General features: G+C 38.6%; 1 protein-coding gene across 1 annotated transcript in view; it reads left to right on the top strand.

Moving 5' to 3' along the window:
* Positions 1-926: 926 nt before the first annotated feature.
* LOC118404005 (sodium channel protein 1 brain-like) overlaps positions 927-17,825 on the top strand; it is a 179,678-nt gene continuing 162,779 nt past the window's right edge. The window contains exon 1 of the mRNA XM_035802908.1: positions 927-1,185. The gene's annotated coding sequence lies outside the window, so the exon portion shown is untranslated. The remainder of the gene's footprint in view (positions 1,186-17,825) is intronic.

Here is a 17,825-nt window from a genome sequence, read left to right as displayed (position 1 = left end):
TGTTTTATTTATCTTGACGTTATTCCAAGTATTATATATTTTTTCGGCATGCGGAACCGACTTTTAATCATCATGTGAAAGCAAACCTTCCAATGCTGCCAGTATCCAGACACACCGTTTCTCGTATCACACCCCTTCACTCAACAATGTCAATACAACTACGAACACACACACCACACAAACAAACAAACATACAGACAAAAAACAATACCTCCACTTCAACGAAGGTAACAAACTATCAAACGCCCATTTATCAAAATATCTTTCATTACAGACGAATAAAAAAAGACTCCTTCGTGACAAATATAGGGGTGCTCAACACCAGGAAAAGGTCATACCTCAGGTTACGGTTTGTAAATTAGATGGAGATTTCTCTGTAATGAATACATGAAGCCCGCAGCTGCTCTTCGATGATAAGATAAGTTTAGGACCCTATTGACTATAATGGCAGCCTCTGGCGTTTATCATCTTGAAGATAAAAGACGTAAAGGGTATATGACTTGGCCCATTCAATACACGCTTGTACTGTGCGGTAATTTTATGCAGTGCTGTTGTTCGTGTCAGGAAGGTGATCTTATGGATGGTTTTCAGCAAATCCTTCAAATGAAAAGGGCGTAACCTCTATGGGCACAAAGATGTTAGGATAGCACAAGAGGTGCTTGTAGGATGAACCTCACACGCTTCGATGTTAGGGTTCTGTGCATACGATTTTGAATTCTGGAAAGTGAAAATGTCAAGCCAGTTTAGCGCACTGAAGAGCTGATCTTCCACGGGTCGTGACAGAGAAGGAATATGCTCTGATGTACAGTATATACAGGTTTATTGTATGGGGAAATTTTTATAGGTTTTCTTACGACAAAGGACAGTGGACAACGGCTTAACGTTCCGTCCTTTCCTGCAATCCTTTCCAGTAGCGTCCATGTCAGGTGAGCAACAACAGCCGGGATTCGAACTCACAACCTCTTGGTACGGAGGTAAGATCGCCAACCACTGGACTGCGCACGCTACGCACGAATTCTGTCGACTCCAAAGTTATGACATCATCATTTTTTCGCCCTCTAAAAGATGACTGAATATTGAAAGAGGGGGGAGTATTGCTCAGGGAGTTTGCGGGGCATCCGGATAGAACAAAACGAATCCGGGCTTCTTTCGAGGAAGCAACAGAAGAGATCTACTCAAGACTAGGTGAGTCTGGTATTTTCATACGTTTTAAGACATGTATTGCAGAATTTATGGCTACAAACCTTCAAATTCTGAATTTCGAAAACTTCAACATAGTCGCGTCGTTATATCACATTCTTCAACGTTACTAGACAGCGTGAACGGGCTCCCCTAGTTTTAGATAGCCTACTACCGAAAACTCTTTATTGGCGTAGAATTTCTCACAACACAGCTAAGTCGCATTCATACGTTTTGAGTATCGTTGTGCAATGTGATGAGGTAGATTCAACTAATGGTGTAGAAAAATGTAAAAACAGTCTTTTTTTACATTGATGAAGGTTAGACATCCAGATAATAAGATACACCAAATAGCAGTTACTCAAGCAACTGGATATACTGTAAATGCAGAAATGTTCGCGGTGGATCAATGTTCGCGGTTTTCGCGGTGACTTCTGCACCGCGAACATTTTTCTATTATGGTATTAGATTGCAGTCTGTGGTGTTACCGCGAACTTAAATCCACCGCGAAAAGTCCTTTTCCCGCTACCGCGAAATTAAATCCCCGCGAACTTAAATGCATTTACAGTATTTCTGGAAACGGTCAGACGTTTCAGGCGGAACCCACTACTTTTTGTCAGTGACGCTGACAGTGCCTTTCTTGCTTTAACGAGGCAGATGCTACAACTTACTTTCCAGGCTAGGGTGGCAAACTGTCAAAGAGAGATTATTCACCAGTACCATCTGTGCTTTTCATAAAATCCTTACAGTCAAGGAACCGCAAGGTATTTATGACAGGGTCAGTACTTCCTTCATCTCTCATAACCACAACACAAGACTGGCACACAAGGGGGGATTCACTTTACCGAAACCCAAAACAAAAGCACTCACTAGGACATTCCTTTATAGGTGCACAAAGACATACAATTCACTACCAAGCAACCTCACATCTACCAACTGTGCAGTATTCAAAAACAGAATCAAAGACTGGGGAAAACAAAACAAATCAGCACCACTGAGTATGTGGTGGTAATATGATAGAATAATTATTGTTGTATAGTTGTATATACATTGTATATGTTCGAAGACAAAGGCAACCCTATTCTTTTACATTACCTTTATTTTCATTCAGCGGTTTCTGTTGTTTTGGTAATACATTACTTTGGTTTATTCTGTTGCAATCGTCATTTTCAGTTATGTATAGGTGTCTACATTTTATTATTTATTATCATTACGACTACTTTACTTTGTACTTATATTCATAATACATATTCAGTTTGGTAGAATCAATTATGTTTTGTTAATCATTGTTTTATTCACCTTCTGCATACAAAACCTAAGTTATGGCATTTTTATTTGACCTCTGATCTCCATCATTCACTTTGAGTTACCTCAGTTGATTTTGTTGGTTTTCTGTTCACTTATTGTATAAGATTTGTTGCTTATGTATTGTATTTATTGCTCATGTATTGTAGGACTCCAGGAAGAATAGTGATACTATATTTAGTATCACTAATGGAGATCCAAATAAAACAAACAAACAAACAAACAATATATCTTTAGAGTATGCTGATAGCGTGGTGTTGATAGCTTCAATGGTCGGGCCTAAATTAAACGTTCTAGCCTATTGGAACATCCCCAGCTGAACCAAGCTACTCATTCAAGTACACCTTAGTCGAGCGAGAAAATTAGAAGTCTCCAAGCAGACCCTACGGTGCCTTAGAGATAGTATCAAAGCTGGCAAGGGACTTAGTATAGCGGCACCAGGACTTCGTCCAGTGTAAGTCGCTCGTTAAGTCATTAGCACTTGGCTACAGGGTTGGGCAGCAACACCATTGTTGAATAGAAACGCTCCACCCTGTTTCAGTGCAGGCAGATCTCCGGTGCCCGTTTGACTCCCTTTGGCCGGCTATACTCTTGGCCAGCTTTGATACATGTACTATCTCTAAGGCACCGTAGGGTCTGCTTGGAGACTAGAGAATTGGTGTAAAGTACATTTATTTGCCAATTGCAAGGTTACCATTTTGGGACTTTTCAGTAATTCAAACTCGGTACCTCCGGGTTCTGATTCAACTACTCTAACCACACGGCCGCTGAGTTACAAATAGAGATAATAAAAATCTATAAGTTATTACCATCCGTTGGCATATGCATTCGCCATCCACATGCAGCTAGCTGTAAACTCATGCTCTTAGATATTAAACTAAATAATGTATGCAGATATGCCTGGAACGCGATGAAGGTCCTTCGTTTTACAGCAAGTAACTCTGTAAATGCATGTACATATTGATGTTCATTTAAGAATTTTCAATATGTCTGAAGTGAAGAACGTTGTGTGTTCATATGCATAAACACAAAGTTACGCAAACATGCACACAAACACATACATAAATGCACACAAACGTAGTAAGCACACATTTTGCATGATGCAAACCTGTTTGTTTCTAACGGGCATATCCAAACTCCATAGTCGATACAACTACTCCTCTGCACCTAAACTACTACATTACCTATGCCATTTGATGTAATTGGTATAGTGGAGGTCAGTAAGGTTAGGGATGTAATCAAAGTCAACGTCAGGACCAAAGGCGTCTTGCGCTTCACAAATTGCCCAAATTAATGGAGTATTTTACCTTATGCTATAGGTCACCATAGGGACATCCTGTTTAAATAAATTGGGGGGGGGGGGGTGTCGTGTGGCGCAATCGGCAGCGTGTTCTGGGTTCGAAATTCGTTGGTGTGACACCGATCTTGTGCCCTTGGGAAAGACACTTAACACGACTTTCCTCACTTCACTTAGGTGAAAATGAGTACCTATAGCTTCGGTCAGGGCCGTCCTTCGGATAGGACGTTCAATGGAGGTCCCGTGTTTGAGGAGAGCCATACCTCGAACACGTTAGAAAAATAACCCACCGCACTTATATTATTGAAAAGATTATGGGTTCTTCCCAGTGTGAGTGGATAAAATAAATCTGTCCAGATATGCAGCTTGTACTGTTCAGTAAAATCCTGGTGTGTTACGCCATAAGGCGGTTTACCGGGTATGCAAAACAAATTTTAAACTGCTGATATCGACATAGTGCAGGTGAGTTTGTTTGTTGAGGTTATATGTTCAAATAATATTATACAGTTGGTCTTCTCAATACGTTCGTCCGGTCGTGATATGTTAGAATACTTTGTGATTCAATTTTTGCACTTCTGCGCAGGGTAAGGTTTTCTCTTTTAACTTCCATTTAACGTACATATTTGATATCGTCTTGTTCAGGAATATCAATAAGTCTCATCGAAATGTTTCTACCGGTAAACAAGCCAAACGTCTTAACAATGATCAATGAAAACAATAATAAATGACATCTAAAATTGTTTTCCAAACGTTATTCATGATATTCATATGGAGATCCCAACTTGCACTCAAATCTCTAATAATTACACTGCTAGCTTTAATTTGCGTTAGCAACATCTTGTATATGTCGGTGCCATGCGCACTCAATATTAATGAGCGCTAGTATGTCCTGAAATGCTCTTTGTGGAGAAGAATATTTCATCTGGCTCAACTTGAAATTTACTCAGAATCATTGGCTCTGGGTACCACAAAACTGATGCGAGTGTGAGAAGAATAATCTCGCCCACGTTGCAGTCTTTGAATAGGGCAGATTTTCAACGTTGGCTTCGTTCTCTCATGCCTGGAAAGGGAGTTTGCCGAGGGGCATGGCTCTCCCCAGACACGGAACCTCCATTTAACGCCCTATCCGAGGGAGAACGTTGTAAGAACCCGCCACACGTGCGATGGTGCGGTGTGAGAGGTTCAAAACCTACAGTACCTTGGCCGCACCTGGGGCAATTACTGTCGTATTGAGGTCACCTGAGAGGCGCCGAATGGCAGCTCGCTCCAGACCCTTACGATTTAGCCCCGCCTATTGTAAGTTCCTTGCAATTCAGCCCCTGGCTGCAAAGAGTGAGTAGTCGGCCCACCCAATATCAATATCAATATCATAAAGAAATATCAAGTTTCGACCCAGCGCCCTTCCTTCAAAAAAATAATAACAGCCCCGTTCGAAGACTTCGACGGAGGCCAGAATAAATCGGGGTAATGAATGCGTTCATTGTAAGATTTAAATATGCTTATACAGACAGAACATGGTATACCAAGCGATAGCTGTTTGCTAGCTTGTTTTTCTTCTTCTTTGATCTTGAAATTAACTTAAGCATTTTACAACATTAATATCCGTTTCCAGATATTTTCAGATTTTGTGTTTTATTATTTTTGGTAGCCTCTTTTTTTGTGAATCACAGTATGATCATTGTAATTTCGTTCTGGAAACGGAAGAAACTTGATGTGCACGCAGATTTCATGCATATAATCAAAATCAGCCTTATTCAAACTCTGAAGTAATTTGGTTCACTCTGGCAGTTGTAGCAAAGATTTTGTGTTATTGATTTACTTTTGACATATTTTTCCATTATCTGAATTGAATATACGTATTAAGTGTCTACTATGCAACTTTAGATAAATATTAAACAACTATTATTAGAGGCAACTTTTGGGTCCTCTTGGCCAATTGGAAATTGGCTAGATTTGACAATGCTATACGATTTTGAAGATTGATTGAAGATGGAACAAATATATTAGTTCATAGTATGCCTTTTCGTCTATCTTCTATCTTTCTTTTTTAGCCTCTTTCAGTCTCTCTCTCTCTCTATATATATATATATCTAATTTATATATCTCTCATTCTATATATATGTATATATAAGTTGTCGTCGACAACTTTATTTTACGCACTTTGTTCAACTATTAGATATCGATTTAGCTATTTCTTTTATTGCTCAGTAAAGCACACATGATAAAGATTTTTGATAGCGTGGGTATTATGGTCATTTATTCGCTGCCCGTAAAACCGAGATATCATATTTATAGCAGTCTCGATAGGATCAATACTACTTTATCATTGCGCATACAGACGCAGTGACAGCGCTTTCTTTGATATGTCAGCAGTTTTTGAAATATTAACTGAAGTGAATTATGTGATGTCTTACTTATGCAATACAGATACTGGTGGTATCTCTACTGTTGCCAGCTTTATTGATTCTTTAAACCTATCTAGAAGAACATTGGAGAACACAAACGTTTTTTTACTGTTCAGAATAACAAACTTTGATAAGACTACGTCAGCTAAGTCAATTGCCAATCTACTTCCGACACGTTAATTGAAAAGCTTTATATATTCACTTATCTGATTTTGCTGTCGCCAGTCTCATTGATTTCTTAAACTTGCAATAACAGTAGAAAGCACAAACTTTTTTGATGGGCCATTGAAATGAATAAACTTTGATAAGCCAATTAACTTGATTTTAGATATGTACTTTGTAGGAACCATTTTGATAAATGATAATACCTTCTTGAGTATACAATGGTTGCAATATCTCAATTATTTTGATTTTCTTGAGTTATTCCAATATGAATAAATTTAACAATGTTTTCCTATGATGTTCTATACATAGTGAAGGCGACCCGCACCAAAAAGAATACCTCAATTTTTGATAGACTTTAAAAGAAAAGCTTTCAAGGTCCAATAGCCTTTATTAATATGATATAATATTAATATAATACGTCTTTCTGTAAAGCTTCCAGGAATTGAACGATCTTAATGTATCTCATAATAAAATAGTTAACCTTTCATCCCGGCCTTACATCAACTTCATTGACTTCATTGATCACAGTAATGAGTGCATCTTCCACAAGATACTACACTCTTCACAGGTGTAATTGTCAGCGCATGTTGAGCAAAAAGCCTTTCTTAAGTGACTCATCACTCGTACATTACCACGTCAAAGCTTACCTTGGCACGTATTTACTGAGAGCAAGGTCTATGTGCATATCTCAGTTTGTATTTAGCACAATCAACGAGAACATTGTGGATTGTATGAGCTTATATGTGACAGTGAATATTATTTCTGCAACAGAACAACTATTAATATCACCTGCTTCTAACAGTCTAATTCGTATTCTAGTTCATAAATATTTTTTGCCTTGCCGCCAGGCAAGGCTTTACGCCAGCTTTTTTCCATGGATCAATGGACGGACCTTTTAACCCAGCCCTTCCAAAGCCCCTTCCAAAGGCCCTTCTTTCCTTGCCGAGTTTCATGGCTTAGTTAGACAATAGTACATTCCAGGCGAGTATTAAAACGCTCTTCTAGACGCATGTTACTGTATGTGGTCCAGCGTAATAAATCTACGCTTTAACTCACCATGTTTATATAAATATATATCACAAATTGCATCAGAAGGAACTTAGTTTGTAATAAAAAATAATGCATATTCATTGTGGGTCAAAAAGTTTTACAAAACCTGTTTAATGTGCCAATAATTCATCTGACATAAATTATGATAATGAGGGGGGAGGGGGCGACATGTGGAACTCGGGATTTTTAAGCGTAGAATCTAGTCTATCTTACCAAAATAACATAAAATACGCGGCAAGGCACAGCTTTTTTAAAAAGATTTCTTGTTTATTTTAATTTTATTTGTGAATGGATGTAATTTTCATGAAAATAAGCTGACAATAATAAAACTTTAAAGTATTGCAACAAACTTAAACGTTTCAAAACTAAGAAAATGGCCAAAACATCGTGTAGGCTATCTTACCAATAAGACCCAAATAGCATCTAAGTAAAATGTATTCTTTATAGGTTTTGCTAGAGGGTTACTTACTTTTCAAGTGGCTCTTAATTCTGGTTCATAAAGCTTCCACTTTGTTGTTTCTACTTTAAGAAAATGACCAAATATCGCGTAGACCATCTTACAAATGGGACCAAAAATAATATCTATCATCATCTGGTCCTGCACGTAAGTAGAAGGTATTTTTGTAAGTTTTGTTAGATAGTTACTTACCTTTAGAGTGGCCCTTAAGCACTCTAGGCAGGAAGAGATAACGAGCATAATTGCCTCATCCATTTGGCCTGTCACAGAATGGGAAGTCCATGTTAGAAAGGGGAATTTGCCTTCCGCTATCATTTTTTACCTACCATTAGTAAATGGCCTTGAAGTCAAGCTCGCCATCAACGGAATGGACCTTATTGTGCATGGAAAGACCTTTAATGCTAAATTGGTCGCAAATGTGAATTCCTGCGTTTTTCGCTCAAAATATTTTGTTTGATTCTTCTGATATTCCAATAGTTAAATCTTAGGAATACAGGCAACAAAAATAAGTATGTACCTCGTGCTAAATGTCGTTCATTTGCCATTTAGCTTATGCGAAATACATCTATCCTTAATAGTATTGGGATTTAACATAAACATAAAGTAGATATCTGGTAGTATATTGCGTTCATAATGCATTTTTCCAAGAAATAGGTGGCCTGGTTTCAAACTTTTGTCTTACATGTATTTTAACATTAGGTGTTGTTACACATTAGTCTTTTGTATTAGAAAACCTTCTACCAACTGCACATGGCAATTCTAGGTCCGAATTTTCCATTTAGTTAGCGTGTGTTGTCCTTTGCTTAGGTTAGGATCACATTTGTGGAAAATGCATATAACTAAAAAGACTGCTAAAATCTGAAGTGATGTAACTACGACTTAAACAACACAAATTCCGCTGGGCCAGAATATTTTTTGCATCTATGGATGATTATTACAACAGTAAGTGTTAACCAGTAAACGATTGTTATGTCCGCCATTCTTCAGTTAATTAGTATAAAAAAGAAGCTTCTCGCATTAATAGGGATACATATAATTTGCAATAGTTAGTCAGTTTTAAAACTATTGTATGCCACGGACGTGACTTTTAATCCATCATAAGTTGTATTAGCTAAATGTCTTTCATGATACGTCCGTTCACAGTATCTCGTGATGAAGTAGCTATCCACCCCATTCCAAAGATTATATCTTTTTCACAGCTTCATACTACAGTACTGCCTATGGGATCGCCCATTGCGATCGTTAGAATCAGTTACCTGATGTTATGAATCGGGATATATAAAATTCGCAATAGTTCGCCAATAGGTAGTTTTTCAAGGCTTCGTATGCAACGGACCTTGATTTATAATCCATCATAAGTTGCATCAGCTAAATGTCTTTCATAAAAGGTGCACATTTGAGAATCGCCTGATGAAGCTTTATTTGTAGCCCCCCATTCCTTCCAAAGATTATATCTTTTTCACAGCTTCATACTACATACAGCACTGCCTATGGGATCGCCCATTGCGACCGTTAGAATCAGTTACCTGATGGCATCAGGCTTCATCAGCAGCCTGTGTGACAGGTCATAAGTCAAGCTCTTCCCTTGTCTGAAGGCGATTCATCTGCATCACTGGCAGATGAAAGTAGCTTCAGCGTGAGAAACTATTTCGTACTTCACCCACCATACCTTATACCTGATACTGATCTGACAATGGTATCTCTCTGAGGTTGATGATTAATTGAAGTTGTCAAAGTCGCGATCTGATAAAATTGTTGGGTTTCGTGGGGCACATGGCTTCAAAGAAAACCCCATGCGATGTCTTTCAAGACTATTCTGCTAATGAGTACCGTAGGATAACATCTTACTAATGCGGAAACTTGGATAAATGCCTTTGGACACAACAGGAAGCTAGAGAGGAATTCCTGTGCGTATATTGCCTTCGATTGCCATCAACACAAGCATTAGATAGCACAGCTTTATGTTTCCGGTTGGAGACTTTAAAGAAGCTTTTGAAAGTTTTTTTCTTACTTTGTATAAAATGGCATTGTACGTCTATGAAGGTTAAACATCCAGGTAAACGTTATGAGAAAAAAACAACAACAACAACAACTGATTATCTACAACTGGATGAAATACGAGATTTAATTCCGGACGTTTCGAGTGACATCCATCACTCTTCCTCAGCGTCACTAGAAAGAACTAGGACAATAACTTCCCATGGTATTGTTTTACCATACGGAACTATACAAACATGATTCAAATTTGAGTAATATTTCCTTACGATCCTTCTAATTAACTATGTACTTGTATTGGTTTGTTTCTGCCAGTTCATTCTAGTGACGCTGAAGAAGAGTGATGGATGTCACTCGAAACGTCCGGATGTAAATATCCGTTTTCTTATCCAGTAGTAGAGATGAACTGTTTTTAACCATTTGCATTGTTTCGTGTTACGTTGGAGAATTTAAGGAGGATAAACAAGGTTTTTTTGCTCAGTTTCACTACGTTCACTATAAAGCAGAAAAAACATAACTTATCAGTTCCACATCTTATTTTGAATGTTGTGAAATATATTCATCATAACATCATGTTCGGTCACACATGATTTATGGCTTTTCCATCTTTCACTAACAATTCAATAGAAATATCGTGATCATCGCATTCAAATCTACCGCCATGAAAGAGTCAGTAAGATGAAATACACTGTGTAAGATGACAGAAGCCGCAGGCAAGTTTTTCACATAATTAAGATTGCAATTACGATCTCAGATTTTAAATCAATTCGTATTCATACCTGCAGCTATTGCCGACCTAATTCGATAAGGAAACGTTTCAAAATTCATATTTCCAGTCTAAAGATATCACGTCGTTACTGAAACACCATCATGAATTTGCCAGTAGTTTAATGGTTTTGTGGGAAGGTAAAAAAATTCCAAGAAACCCAGGTGAATTTCTGATAAATGTTTTTAACTTTCAATAGTGCAGGTTTCATTGTTATAAACACCTATCTATGCTGTCTATGCTGTCACAAAACAATGTTTTGGATCACAGAAGAGTGCATTTGTAGCCATTGCATTTTAATGTCACAACTTACGTATGCCTTACCTTACGTATGTTATCTGTATGCATGCCTTGTTTTTGTCCAACATATTACAACATTCATCATTTTTCGTACCTTTGTGATATCTTAAGCTTGTTATGATGAACACAGCAAACTTTTTCAACCTTTTCTGAATTCACAACTTGGTAATCAGTGACGTATGTTGGACAAGTCCAAATGAAGAAAACGTTAACAGGCCAATTGCAACCTTTGCGTTTTACACCTTGATCCAAGGAGGTAAAACATTGCAAAGAAAAAAAGAAAATAGTGCAAAGAAATTCTCGTTTGCAAATCCTGACAGCAGGTAGGCAAAAATCAGAACATATTGAAAAAAATCCACCTGTCAAAGCGAAAGTGTTCGGTCGAGCATGTTAGCAAAAAGCTGACTGAGTTGTCATGACATTTAGAGTAACCTCTGTGTGTCCCATTGCATCACCTAGCCATGTACTCTGAAAATATCATACATGACGACCCGCAAAGGTGTCAAAAAATAGTTGGCCTCTGAAAGTAAAAGTTGTAGATGACCGGTATTTACAGGACATTATTACCCCAACTTAAATCATTATGGTTTTGATGACCCCATATATATTTACTACGTGATGTACTATCGTTTGTTTCACACAGTTTACTATATGGATATTCTTGTTCACACCCTTATGTGTATAGAGCAGCAAGTTTGCTTGCTGTTTCATTATCTTGATGTATTCCACACGTAGAGGATACCAGTCCCCTTATGTAATGTGCCTATAGCATCTTTTTAAGCACGGAACACCCATTGCACGTTTCTTTTGAAAGTGAAGACGAGAGCAACCCGCAACAGAGATGCCATATACCAGGATTGAATCGAGGTCTCGCATGTACTAAGTAATTGGAACCAGGACTCCAAATGTTAAAGTGGTATCTCACTGCACTTGTGGCACCGGTGAGGCACTGCGGGGTTTGAAAGATTACTCAACGAATTTCAGAGATAAAGACGAAATTTGTTACGTTTTGTGTATTTTGTTGGTTTACGTATTACGCAACATGTAAAGTAAAAAAAAAAAAATCGAAAATAACCAATAGTGCCGCAGTGTATGAAACCCGCAGTGCCGCACCCGGCTCCTTAAGTGCAGTGAGATACCACCTTTATGGTACTACCAATTGAGGTACAAGAACATCCCTGTTCTTCTGGATTTTAAACTGTTTCTCTATGGGGAGATTGCACACAAAAGTTACCTTGACTGGTAGCCCCTCTAAAAGCAATAAGAAAGGTTGTCCTGGGATGACTGACGATAGAAGCATCCACCTTGGGATTTAAAAAAAACAGTAAATCGTACCATCATACTAAATGGGTGCATGAAAAGGGCGCACTGTATATGTAGTAATGATAAACCTTTTAACTCTAAGTGTGAAACCAGGCCTTTGAAATGAGTACTTTGACAGCCTCTTTTAGAAAAGTTGTTTTACTCAGGTCTTTGGTGTCAGTCCCAGAGAGACTGATTCCTATTAAGCACCCCTTAGAGTCGAGGTATAAAAACTATAATGGTTTAAGGTGATCAGGTTACGATAAAGATGTGTATTCAAGGTTAAACCTTTTGTATCACTTTACGTGCTCAGGGATAGGGATGAATATTTCTTACACTTATGTAGGTGCGCGCCATGCTGTGAGATAACTTTGTAAAGACACCAGAGACAGTTTCTCACTAAGAGGTTGAAAAGAGCTAGTGAGACATTTTTAGTCTGTGACTGGAGGGTATCCTACGTCGACAGAGTAATGTAATCGGTTATGTTTTGAGTGTTTGCACATATATCACAGAACGCACTAGTCATTAAGGACGTGGGACTTTTCATCAGCCACTGCCTCCAAAGAAGAAGTCAAACCTCCCAGTAAACAATGTAGAATCATGTACATAGATAGCTGTATAGAATAGACACTTCTTACTTTTTACTGTCTGTACCCTTGCTATTAACCTTCGGGCATGAATTTGCAAATAAATGAAATAAAAATATATCTCTATGTGTTTATTTGCAGGGGGTATGTGTAGCACACAAACAATGGCAACACCCAAGTTTATTGCAAATTCTTGCCCGTGGGCTAATTGCAGGTAACATGAGCCATTCAGACAAAGTAAAAAAAACAATATCAAGGGTGTCTGCTAAAGTCTAAAACTGGTAAAAGCTAACTCTAGATCCTGGGTTATTCGGTTCGACTCCTTTTTCGAAGACAGTGGAAGACGAAAGATCCCACCTTTTCTATTATGTGTGGGTTTTGTGAAGTTAGAAGGAGAATAGTTTTTTTCATTTTGTCGGTGAATGTTAAGAAGTTTGGATGGAATTTGGTGGCCTCTTCAAACAGCCCTTTTCTTTCGTGATCGTAGAAAGAGCAGTTTGACATAAGATGTGTTTCGTCTTCCACCATGTTTGAACGTGCACTGTTTGCACGTTCTTTTACACACAGGTAATGTATTGTTTGTGACAGAAATAGAAATGCAAGCCCAAAGATAAACCTGACGGAAAAAAGTCATGAAAACATCTATTCATACTTTTTACTGATAATCAACCAACCAACCTACCAACCATCCAAGCAAATTCACTAACAAGCTAATAAACAACGAAAAGGCATTGATCAGCACTAATAGGACTACGGCGGAGGGATACAGTAAATTTATTGCGCAACAATTGTACATGGTATAAAGCATGTCATTTACTAATACATAATTACAGTTCTATAATGCTAATCTACTTGATGCAAGGGTTCATATGATGGAATGAAAATTGTTTGAAGACTTTCACAATCATTGGAGGGATTTCTAGTGTCGAGACATTCTTTAATATATTTTCCTTTGTATACCATACAGGGGTTTTCACCTGTCATAATGTATTAAAATTTGACATTCAATTCCATTGAGGTAAATTCCGGTATGTAAGATCATATGTATATATAAAGCACATCCGTCACCGGACCATGTGTCCTTTGATAAACTATAGTTATAAGCTGACGAAGGCATCCCAGAGGCAACTGGAAGTAGTGATAGCATTTCGCTGTTCCCGCAAACCTGTCAGAGTTGATCCATCAAAAATTGAATTTCCCCGTAGAAAACGCCCTGTTTTAGAGGCATGAAGAGAGCTACTTTTTTGGACGTTTTTTTTAGTTTCCTGACAATAGTTTTTCCTGGAATGACCTGTCAGAGTTGATCCCTCAAAAATTGAATTTCCGTGTAGAAAACGCCTTATTTTGGAGGCGTGAAGATAGCAACTTTTTGGACGGTTTTTCAGTTTCCTGGAAATAGTTCTTCCTAGAATGACCTGTCAGAGTTGATCCCTCAAAAATTGAATTTTCGTAGAAAACGTTATATTTTGGAGGCGTGAAGAGAGCTACATTTTGCACGGGTTTCCAGTTTCGTGGAAATAGTTCTTTCCCGGAATGAGTTTCAAAGGCCAGCGGTAAAAGATCCCATCCCCAGGTGACTCGTCTAGATTGTCACGACACGTACAATTAGATACATTAGATACAACCTCACCGAAACGCGAAGAGAGCTGTTTTTTCCACGGTTTTCCAGTTTCCTGGAAATAGTTATTTCCTGGAATGAGTTTCAAAGGTCAGCAGTATATAATATCCCATCCCCAGGTGACTCTTCCGGATTGTCACGACACGTACAATTAGATACCTTAGATACAACATCACAAAAACGTGAAAAGAGCTACTTTTTGCACGGTTTTCTAGTTTCATTGATATAGTTCTTCCCGGAATACGTTTCAAAGGTCAGCGGTGTAAGATCCCATCCCCAGGTGACTCGTCCAGATTGTCACGACATATACATTTAGATACCTTAGGTACAATCTCACAAAAACGCGAAATGAGCTACTTTTTGCACGGTTTTCTAGTTTCATGGAAATAGTTCTTTCCCGGAATGAGTTTCAAAGGTCAACAGTATAATATCCCATCCCCAGTGACTCGTCCCGATTGTCACGACACGTACAACTGGATACCTTAGATACAACCTCAAAAAAACGTGAAGAAAACTACTTTTTGGACGGTTTTCTAGTTTCCTGGAAATAGGTCTTCCCGGAATACGTTTCAAAGGTAAGTAGTGTAAGATCCCATCTCCAGGTGACTCTTCCAGATTATCACGACACGTACACTTAGATACCTTAGATACAACCTCACGAAAACGTGAAGAGAGCTATTTTTTTACACGGTTTTCCAGTTTTCGGGATATAGTTCTTCCTGGAATGAGTTTCAAAGGTCAGCAGTATAAGATCCCATCCCCAGGTGACTCGTCCCGATTGTCACGACACGTACATTATGGCCGGAATTACGCACCTTACGGGTTCCATTTCCCGATTGCACAGAGGCTTAGAATTACACCCTCCAGTGGATTTTGTCACTGGGCAGATTTTTGCTGGCTTTACAAAGTACACTTACCAGGACTGGTAATCTATATGGAAATGGAACGGATGATCATCAATGAAAGGCGCCGGAGAAAATATACATCATGGTAGACAGCGTGTACTTCAAGTTGTTAGGTGAAAATGTCACGTCCATCATTTATGGTCGTCAAACCGTCTGGGCGTCCTTTCATCTAAATGATTTATGGGATATGTCTAAGCTAGACAGTGTTGGTATGCAAGCTGCTGGAATGGTAGTGGTGACAAATACAGATAGTATAAGGTGCGGCTCATAGGATCTAATGCCGGTACCCGTTATCAGTTCGTGGCGGTTGTGTCACGTAATCCGTTCGGCCTAAGATATATGCACTGACCAATAAGGCATCAGCACGAGTTCCAGAACTGCTGAACGCTCTCTTTGTTCGTCTCAAAAAAGCTGAAAGACGTGTTTGTGCAATACATGTATTGAAAAATAGCAATTCCTGCAATTGCTAACCACTTCTTCAGTTTTTTTAAAATTTGTTTTGCAAAAAAATAAATAAATACATGACAATGAATTATAAAAGAACATAACAGTACAATGGAGGCCAAAATCTCCCGCTTATGAACGTACATTTGGAGTAACACCACAGGGGTCCCCCAAGGATACATGTTCGGACCTATTAGATATGAGGGGTAAGACAAATACGAGTATGCTTGTCATCGCATTGATTTCTGAAGGGGAGAGACGTTGCGTTCTGACCATATGTTTCATCAACAGATGAAATCTATATTGCCAATGGAAGCAGTAGTTTAACCATGACATCTTGACAGGGCCTTTTCGTATTCCCCATACGACTGTGTCGTGATTTTTCATGGCCTTAAAGGACTTCGCATAACGAGATTGATTTAAGCATGCTACATGCCAAATATACTACTGGATCTAACTGATATTTGGTTGCAGCAGATGGTTGTTCATACTATGTCGTGGAGTCGTGACTATGCAGTATAGACTGCGTCTGAGATGTCCTTTTCAGGATTGATGTCGGTGGCATTTCTGCTATCCATGCCCATAATACCATGGATGAAGGAGCATGGCAGAATACCGATACATCAAATGTACTAAGGAACGCTAAGAAACTCCTCAGGCTTTAAGACCTTGAAGTGACTCTCTGTAAAGATTATGGGTAGCTAAGTGGAATATGTATCACTCAGCTCGAATATGCTATTATCTCTTAATTCCTGGCTTTCCTTCTTGCCTTGTATAAGGGTTCCCCAAGGAGGTATGCTCGGCCCTCTCCATTACATCAATGTTCTTCTACACATGTATGCAATTTCAAGAAGACTTTATCAAATATATCAAACTTATTCTGATGTATGTACATGTGATTACAAGGTACATTTCATATTTGATATTAAAGCGTCTTGTAAAATATAGATATGCGTTGTTTGAGGTATGTCATCCAGAGACGGCACCTTCTGAGCTGCTCGTAAATCAGTATCAGGACATACTTCACAACTTGTCCCGAAGGGTTTGTCTTGAAGCATGTATCACGATAAAAGCTTAAACCGCATTATTACATTTGCTGTACTTCCTGGCTGTGATTAAGTTGTTCCTCTGCTGTACTGTTATCATATTCATATTCAGAGAATCCCCTCTAGGCATTAAATTCAGTTATGTATAAGGGGAGACGGCCCTTCACTTTTCGTTCTTTCCACTCACGCGCAGGCAATGCTACGAAATGTAAATTTCAATATGAGTATTGCCAACATACACGGGCTGATTTTAGATTCCTTTTCATGCACATTTTAGAGCGTTTTTACCAAACTCTATGACACTGTCCCCGTTCAAGTTTCAAATGAACTGGAGAAAATCTTTGCCCTGAACATGACGTTCTTTGGTCAAGATATTTGTAGGCTAGACAGTGAATTCAGTTACGTACAAGGAGAGTCAGCCCTTCATTTACAGGCAATGGCATGAAATGCAAATTTCAATATGTAATTATTACCAACACATGTTCCGATGTTAACTCCCTATTTATGCAGATTTTAGAGGCGTTTTACCATACTTTATGTCCCCGTTCAAGGTTCAATGGAACTGGAGATCTTCGCCCTGAACACGATAATCTTAGGTAAAGATATTTGTAGGCTAGACATAGAATTCAGTTATGTACAAGGAGAGTCAACCCTTCATTTACAGGCAATGCCATGGAATGCAAATTTCAATATGTAATTATTACCAACACAAGGGCTGAGCGCTTTTACCAAACTTTACGACACTGTACCCGTTTATGGTTCAAGGGAACTGGAGAAAATCTTTGCCCTGAACATGATGTTCTTTGGTAAAGATATTTGTAGGCTACACGATGTGTCTCTGGTTTAATGCCACTATTCGTTCTCCTTTGATAACTGAGCATCGATAAGAATGATGAGATACTCGGTGGCTTTTGGGTAGACATAGAGTTCTTTTGCACACACATATGATCCGTGCATTTTTTACCACGACTTTAGAAACTCTTTTGAAAAGCAATGACCTGAAC

The sequence above is a fragment of the Branchiostoma floridae genome, chromosome 17 (assembly GCF_000003815.2).
Source record: "Branchiostoma floridae strain S238N-H82 chromosome 17, Bfl_VNyyK, whole genome shotgun sequence".
NCBI lineage: Eukaryota > Metazoa > Chordata > Leptocardii > Amphioxiformes > Branchiostomatidae > Branchiostoma > Branchiostoma floridae.
The sequence above is the reverse complement of the archived record's forward strand: the minus strand, read 5'-3'. Positions and strand labels throughout refer to the sequence as shown.